The sequence below is a fragment of the Branchiostoma floridae genome, chromosome 18 (assembly GCF_000003815.2).
Source record: "Branchiostoma floridae strain S238N-H82 chromosome 18, Bfl_VNyyK, whole genome shotgun sequence".
NCBI classification, from domain to species: Eukaryota; Metazoa; Chordata; class Leptocardii; order Amphioxiformes; family Branchiostomatidae; genus Branchiostoma; species Branchiostoma floridae.
In genome coordinates, this window is record NC_049996.1 from 14,413,980 (window position 1) to 14,421,066 (window position 7,087).

Consider the following 7,087-nt stretch of genomic DNA (forward strand, 5'->3'; position numbering starts at 1 on the left):
CAGGTTATTGAAGTCCAAATGCAAGTCCATTAATGCGGAAAGGTTTGCGAATGTGTTCTGTTCTATGTCCGTAATGTCTGTATCAACCAGGGCAAGGTACTGCAATTTTGTCGGCTCGGGCACGGGTAGCTTTGCCGCCGACAGGACACCGAACGGAACGCCCCTCACCCCTACCCAAGTTGGGTGGCGAAAACATGAGACTTTAGGGACTGGGTCTTTTGAGTCGCGGTCGCAAGTAATACAAGGATGGTTGATGTTTCTAGTCTTGAACCAACTGTTCCGAAACTGTAGACGGCCGTCAGAACAGCTTCCCCAGCTGCACGTAGGGGGGCACGTATCCATTGTGGTGGCGGATTGCACGACACAAAACAACAGCAGCCATACCTTCAGAGCACTAAGGTGACGTGCCATGATGGCTTGTAGAAGTTTTTGGTGCGTGTCCCGAAGGCTTTATAGCGTTCGTCGAAGGTTGCTGCGGCCGGATTGTTGGATGTAGAAATGTTTGGTGCGTTCGGCTTGTTTCTCCTGCGTCCAAGTACTGAACTGCGTCGCGACAAGCCTCTTTTTAATGACGCACTTTTGAATAAATCATGCTTTATTTTTCTTCTGGAGATTGCTTGGACATCCAATTTGCGTCAGTGTGACGTCACGAAATAGGCCAGACGTTAATTGTTTTGAAATGAAAACAACAGCTTTTATTTCTCCAAATATGGATCCAATCATTCTACAAAATAATAACAAATAATAATAAATGAAAAGTATCTTGTTTGCAATGCATGTAACGCATATATGTCACTGCCATTTAGAGACCATACAGGTGAAAACCGTGGCAAAAATGACTACACCACCTTTTATGTCTGTCATAAAATTTTGATAAAGATAGTGTATCGTAGAAAATTGGAATTTTCATGCATCAGACAAATCCAGTGTTTCTTTAATTAATCGTTGCCAGACAATCAAATGGGAGTCGATATCTCCAGTATTGCAGTCATCATCATCATCCGGGCGTGCTGGTCGCACGGATGGACATGACTTAAGCTTAGGGCACAACCCGCCGTACGTGCAAATACATGATGTCGTACGAACTCGTAGGGACTCCCACTGATTTTGGAGCACGCAGACACGCCGTAGAAGTTAACGTGCAGGCAAAACTTGTGTTCCATCGGGCGGCGGATTATTTTACTGGTTGTTTTCTTTTTACTTTATAGGGCGGGCACCGTAAGGCTCTATAAATGAGTCTGTAAATCGTTCATGAATGTATTTATAGGTATGAAATGTGCTAATGTATGTTTCTTTCGTTTTTGAGGCTACCAACTACAATTTGCTGAAGACTTTTGTAGCCTCTATACTATAGGAAAGTCGTGTAAAGTGCCTTTCCCAAGGGCACAAGATTAGTGACACGGCGGGGTTTGAACTCAGGACCTTCTGGACCTCTGTCAAACGTGCTGCCGATTGCGTCACGCGGTCCCACAATATTTGCCCCGACACTTCGTAGCAAGCAGGCAAGAGGGCGTTTCAATGGGATATATTTCAACGCTGATAGAATAGATTCTATAGATCGTTAGCCTTTTCTAAGAATGATATGTTGTGTCAATAAAACTTCATATGTTTTTGAATACCGTTTGTCTGTGGCTGTGTCAGTGTTTGTGTAATCTCCAAGCAGATCACACGATGGCATGAGATGGTATTAAACTGGCCAAGGAGTGTAGTAGACAGTCAAGAGGTGTACATTTGCCATGTAGACGAACACATTTCTAGGCCGGCTTCACTCCTCTGCCAGCTACATGTATCTTATGCTACTTGTTTATGACATTTACTTCTAGTATGCGGGAAGGAGTTGGGAGGCCAAAAGTCAAGTTTGATAATGGTGGCTTTCTACAGTACTGCAGCGGAACTTCCTATTTTAATATCTCGTTTGAAATTGTTGATCTATCACATTTCTACTGTAGACAGAATGCATGTTAGCCTGAGTACCATCCTCCGTTTGTTTGTTTGTGCCTTTATTTTAACTCGATAAGACTCCATCGGCCTACTAGGCCGCTATTCGCTGGCTCACTACTTTCGCTTCCGTGGTTAGCAAGCGAAAGTAGTGAGCCAGCGGTCACTACGGAGGATGGTACTCAGGCTAAATGTATGTCACACGTTCAATAGATGTATATGTAACTCATAAACAACTTGCACTATTCTTACAAGCTTTTATGATAGTCAATAAATATTTCAGATACGTGTTACGTGTCATGAAACAGAAAAATAACGGACTGTACGTGTTACATCGGTTATATATGTCTGAATAGTCAATGGTTAACTTTTGACACCATTCACTGTGTCAAGTACAGCTAGCGCCACTCCCATGAAACTATGCAAGAAGACATAATTTCACATTGTTAGCGTGCAATAGAGGGAATCCATGCGTTAACCGTTGCTATGCAGAAAACTCCCTGTTATATCCCATAGATGCCATTTGAATCTTAGCAAGAACGCAAGCTGCATTTGCTGTTGAGCACACAGCTTGGTTGGTGCACGCACGCAAGAATCCCGGGCTTGTTATACTGGTGTTACTGCTGTGTTATAAGCGATGGAGGAAGTTGGTACCCAACCAGACACCTTCATCCCGGCCACAGCCGACCTCGAACCGCCCAAACCCGACAACCAGGCGGCACCCGAGCGCCTTCGTCCCGAACCGTCGTTCGACTCGAAGCCTCCCAACAAAGTCGGGCGGGCTTTACTCGTGGTGGGTTACCTGTTGGGGATATCTGCGGGTGCGATCGGGCTGGTGGTGTTCTACAGTTTCTTTTGGACCGGAGACGCCGAGCTGTTCCCGTCGACCGGCGGTGGGATGAACGCGACAACCCCGGCGGCGCCTGGCGCGGGAGACGGCGGCGGTGGTGAGGGGAATGATGGCGGGAATGATGGCGGCGGCGGCGGCAATGGCAACGGTGGGGACATGGACGGAGGGTCGACAACGACCGGTGGAGATGAAGAAATAACAGCCACAGCTTCCGCCACTACAGACCCAGCCACACAACCGCGACTTTCACCTTAGCCTGACAACTTGTTTATGCCAAGGTCATATTTCTAAACCGGGAAACCGGCTGGGATGCTTGCTGAAACCGAAAATGAAAGTGTTTATCCAGGAATATGCACAAATTGTGCAGATGGTTATTTTTCTTGTACGTTATCCGTGTTTTGTTGTCTTTTATATTGTATTAGTGGTTCCCGAAAGTTTCATCTAAACATTCCTACAGGCTTTTTATCATAGTCTGCAAAAACTTGGACTCAGACACGGTCGTCGTCTTCTGCGGCGTCACCTGTCACAGAACATTTTGTATGTTTCGTATAACTGGTTAACCGCCATTAGGCGTAACACACCAGTTTTGTACAGCCAGTGCAAGCTCTGTAAGGCCTGGGTCACATTTTCAAGCCGGGGGGCCCGGTCGGGATGTTTTAAGAAACGAAAAATCAAATTGTATACCTAGAAAAATACACAAATTATGCCCTTGAATCTTATTTTGACATTTTTTGTATTTTGATGTCTTTTATATACTTTTTTTCGCTCCCGATAGCTGCCCGACCGGGCCCCTTTTTTAAATTGTGACCTAAGCCTAAGACCAGACTGTAATGGTTTGATCCACCCACACTGGAAAGTACCCCTACTCTTTGCGGTAAGTGTAGCGGGACCTCTGGCGTTACGCCCCATCCGAGAAGACGTCCCTAACCGACGCTAAGTACTCATTTCCACCCCGAGTTAAGTAAGGAAATACTACAGCTTTAAAGTGCTTCTCTCGACTTAACAAACCTTTAGAATTTTAATTCAAGGACCCTATCCACAAGGCCACTTTGTATCATCTTGTGCCTTGTAATTCGTATCTTATTACACAAATGGGTGGTTATGGCTTGAACGCTCTACTCTGTCAATGGTAAAACTGTGGTAGTTCTTCAGGCTACATCTATTTTGTTAAGCATAGGAATGCAAAATGGAAGTGTCACAGAGTAGGTAGATACATGAATGCATGTCGCTTTATATTTTGTACTTGTTTTACAATGGAAAAGCAGCTAGCAACTTCCTTGACATTACGAACATACTAACATTGTCATCGTGTATCAGACCGAATCGTCTATATATAGCTTAACAAAGGATGATGTCATGTTAACAGAACTGGCACTCTAGAGGAAACGGGCGTGGCTTGAAAATTCATTACACTGTGATAAAAACGTATGTCATTTTGTCATTATGCGTCAGAACCATTTTCTTAACAAACGGTTGCTCCCCTATCTTTCTCATACATACAACCCACCAAGTAATAGAAATGGACACTCCCCTACCATCAAGATAATTACATGTAGAAAATTAACCCACTGCAGATACCGATACATATTTCTTGAGAACACTTAAGAGTGTAGCTTGGTTGATCTACCCAAGAAGCCCGCATTGCTGAAGAGTTGTAGACCATGGAGGAACTCGGTACCCAACCTGTTACGTCTTTACCAGTGGACCCAGCCGGTATAGAACCGCCAAAGCTTGAGGACGGACCGCAGCGTCTTCAACCCGAACCATCCTTCGAGAAGCCTACCAACAAAGTCAGGCGGGCCTTGCTGGTGGCTGGTTACCTGTTCGTGATCTCCCTGGCGGCTATAGTGCTGGTGATCTACTATAGCTTCTTCTGGTTCGGCGACGCCGCGCTGTTCCCCTCGACTGGTGGCGGGGGAATGAACGTTACGACCGCGGCGCCTGGCGGTGGAGGCGGCGGGGGCGGTGGTGAAGGCGGGGATGGTGGCAACGGAGGGACGGGGACTACCGCTGCCGCGACTACCATGGCCCCACAAGCCTAATCCTGAGTCTAAAGGTATATAGTTTCTTCTATTTGTCTTCAAGACTATTCTTTGAAGTACTTTTTTCTTCAGGTAAAGAATTGTGCAAGTAGAGAAAATAGCGGAAAGCGAAATGTACCTTATTTCCAAACCGGGGCCCGGTCGGCAGCTTTATAGGGAACGAAAAGTATTATCTGAAAGACACCAAACTACACAAGACGCCAATAGCCGTGGTCATTATTTGTGTATATCTGTACGAATACATGTCTATTTTTCGTTTCCATAAACACCCCTGCCGGGTCCCGGTTTGGAAATGTGACGTTAGTCTAACAGAGTATTGCTCAAAAGTATCGCTGACGCTGCCTACGTAACAACATGCCTCATGCAGATAGAACGACATAAGCTTTGAAATAAGAATGAATTTTAATGTAAGGGGTTTGGAATACGTGTCCTGCTCTGACAGATACGGGATATGGCTATACCTTTGTGACGTTAAGCTGTTTGAAGGTAGCATCAACTCTCATGATTTGGCACTCTAAGACGTCTAGACCTCCACATTGAAAAGGGTAATTTGAAGAGATCAAATAAACAAATAAACAAATAACGTAGCATCAGTATCTCAAGACCCTCAAATACTTAATGATAACACGTAAGATATCCAGGAACTCAAGATGTACTTCAGAAGGCCTCCATAATATCCTTTTATTTAATTTCATGGTCTGAATTTATCTGGTGACCATGGAATTATAAAGGATAACTAAAAAAAAAACTTCATCATATTTACAGACATATTGCCATCTACTTAACAGTGTCTTCATATCTTGACATAGATGGTATTTTTGTTGGATATACTCAACTCCCGATTACAGCTTATCAATTATTCATATACATCTACACTATTAACAATAAGCTAATGCAATAACATCATGATAGTCCAATGCATACTGACTGCAAACTGTGTAAGTGATGGCATCTGACTCAATCTCCGATCGGCATGGTTTTGTTTTTACTACTATGTCATTTTTCGGTTCAGAAATATGCCTATGTTGGATACAATTGGTATAACGTTAATGCATTTTATGCAATGAACGAGTCCCTATTTGTTACTTCTATGGGACATACATTGTCCATCGCTACCAAGGACATTCTAAGAGAATAGTTGCACATATAATTACACACTGACGTGTCTGTAAAGGGATGTGTCATTGATAGGCCCTTAGGAGAGGGGTTCATGAAACCCGTCAACTCAAAGTAGTGTAGATAAAAGAGTTTATCAATTTAGTTTAGATTTATAAACTTAAAGACAAACACATCAATGATACCCAGTTTTGATACTGCGACTTCTTGAGTTCTTTTCTCGTACAGGATATTTAGAGCCAATGCTTATTTAAGTTTTATTAAATGTATTAATATTTCCTTTGCTTGTTTCAGGGTACTAAGCGGCATCAAAATAGAAACGCCACCATCCGATAACGGGCATCACTGCAGCGCGAAGGCGTCAGCAATGGCGTTACATACGTGTCTCTTAACAGGAATCAGGGAATCCTACATATGGACTGAAACATTAACTCTCAACTTTACTATACAGGCGTAATACTAACTACCAGTACTATGGTTGTATCTATATGTTGACAGTTGCATGAAAGTTGTAATGTCATAATCTATTTATGGAACATAAAAGGTTTGTGAATATTCGATATTCTTACTGTAGATAATAATACCAGTTCATTGATTTAGCCAAAACAGAGATAAACAACAATCTATGCAGTTGTAATGTCATTGTCACTTAGATTATTTTCCGAACTTTGATGTTTTAGAAAACAAATTAAACTCTGTGGTTGTATCCTTTATCTGAAGCTTGTGTCTGTTCTTAAATCAGGGCTTGAATGAGGGCATAGTCATTCGTAATAGACCGTTTTCACATGAAGTTCATTGGTACAGAACAGAGTGAATCTACAAGTATATTAGTGCCTTTCATCGTTTTGGTAGTATTTTTTGAAGGCACGCCAAATAGCAATTACTCAAGCAACCGAATATGATTTTGGAAACGGTTAGACCTTTCAGGTAGAATCCACTACCTTTCGTCAGTGACACTGACGTTTATGACCTTGGCTCTTACCAGTCTATTAGACAGTAGTTTCGTGTATATTAGATAAGTAAATTCGATGTAGAAAGCCTCTGCCTTCACTAATAGAATTACGCGATCGGGACGAAGGTTTGGGGCATTTTACGAGTAGACCGTTGGTGTAACCATTTCGGTTGTTTTGTGTTGTCCATG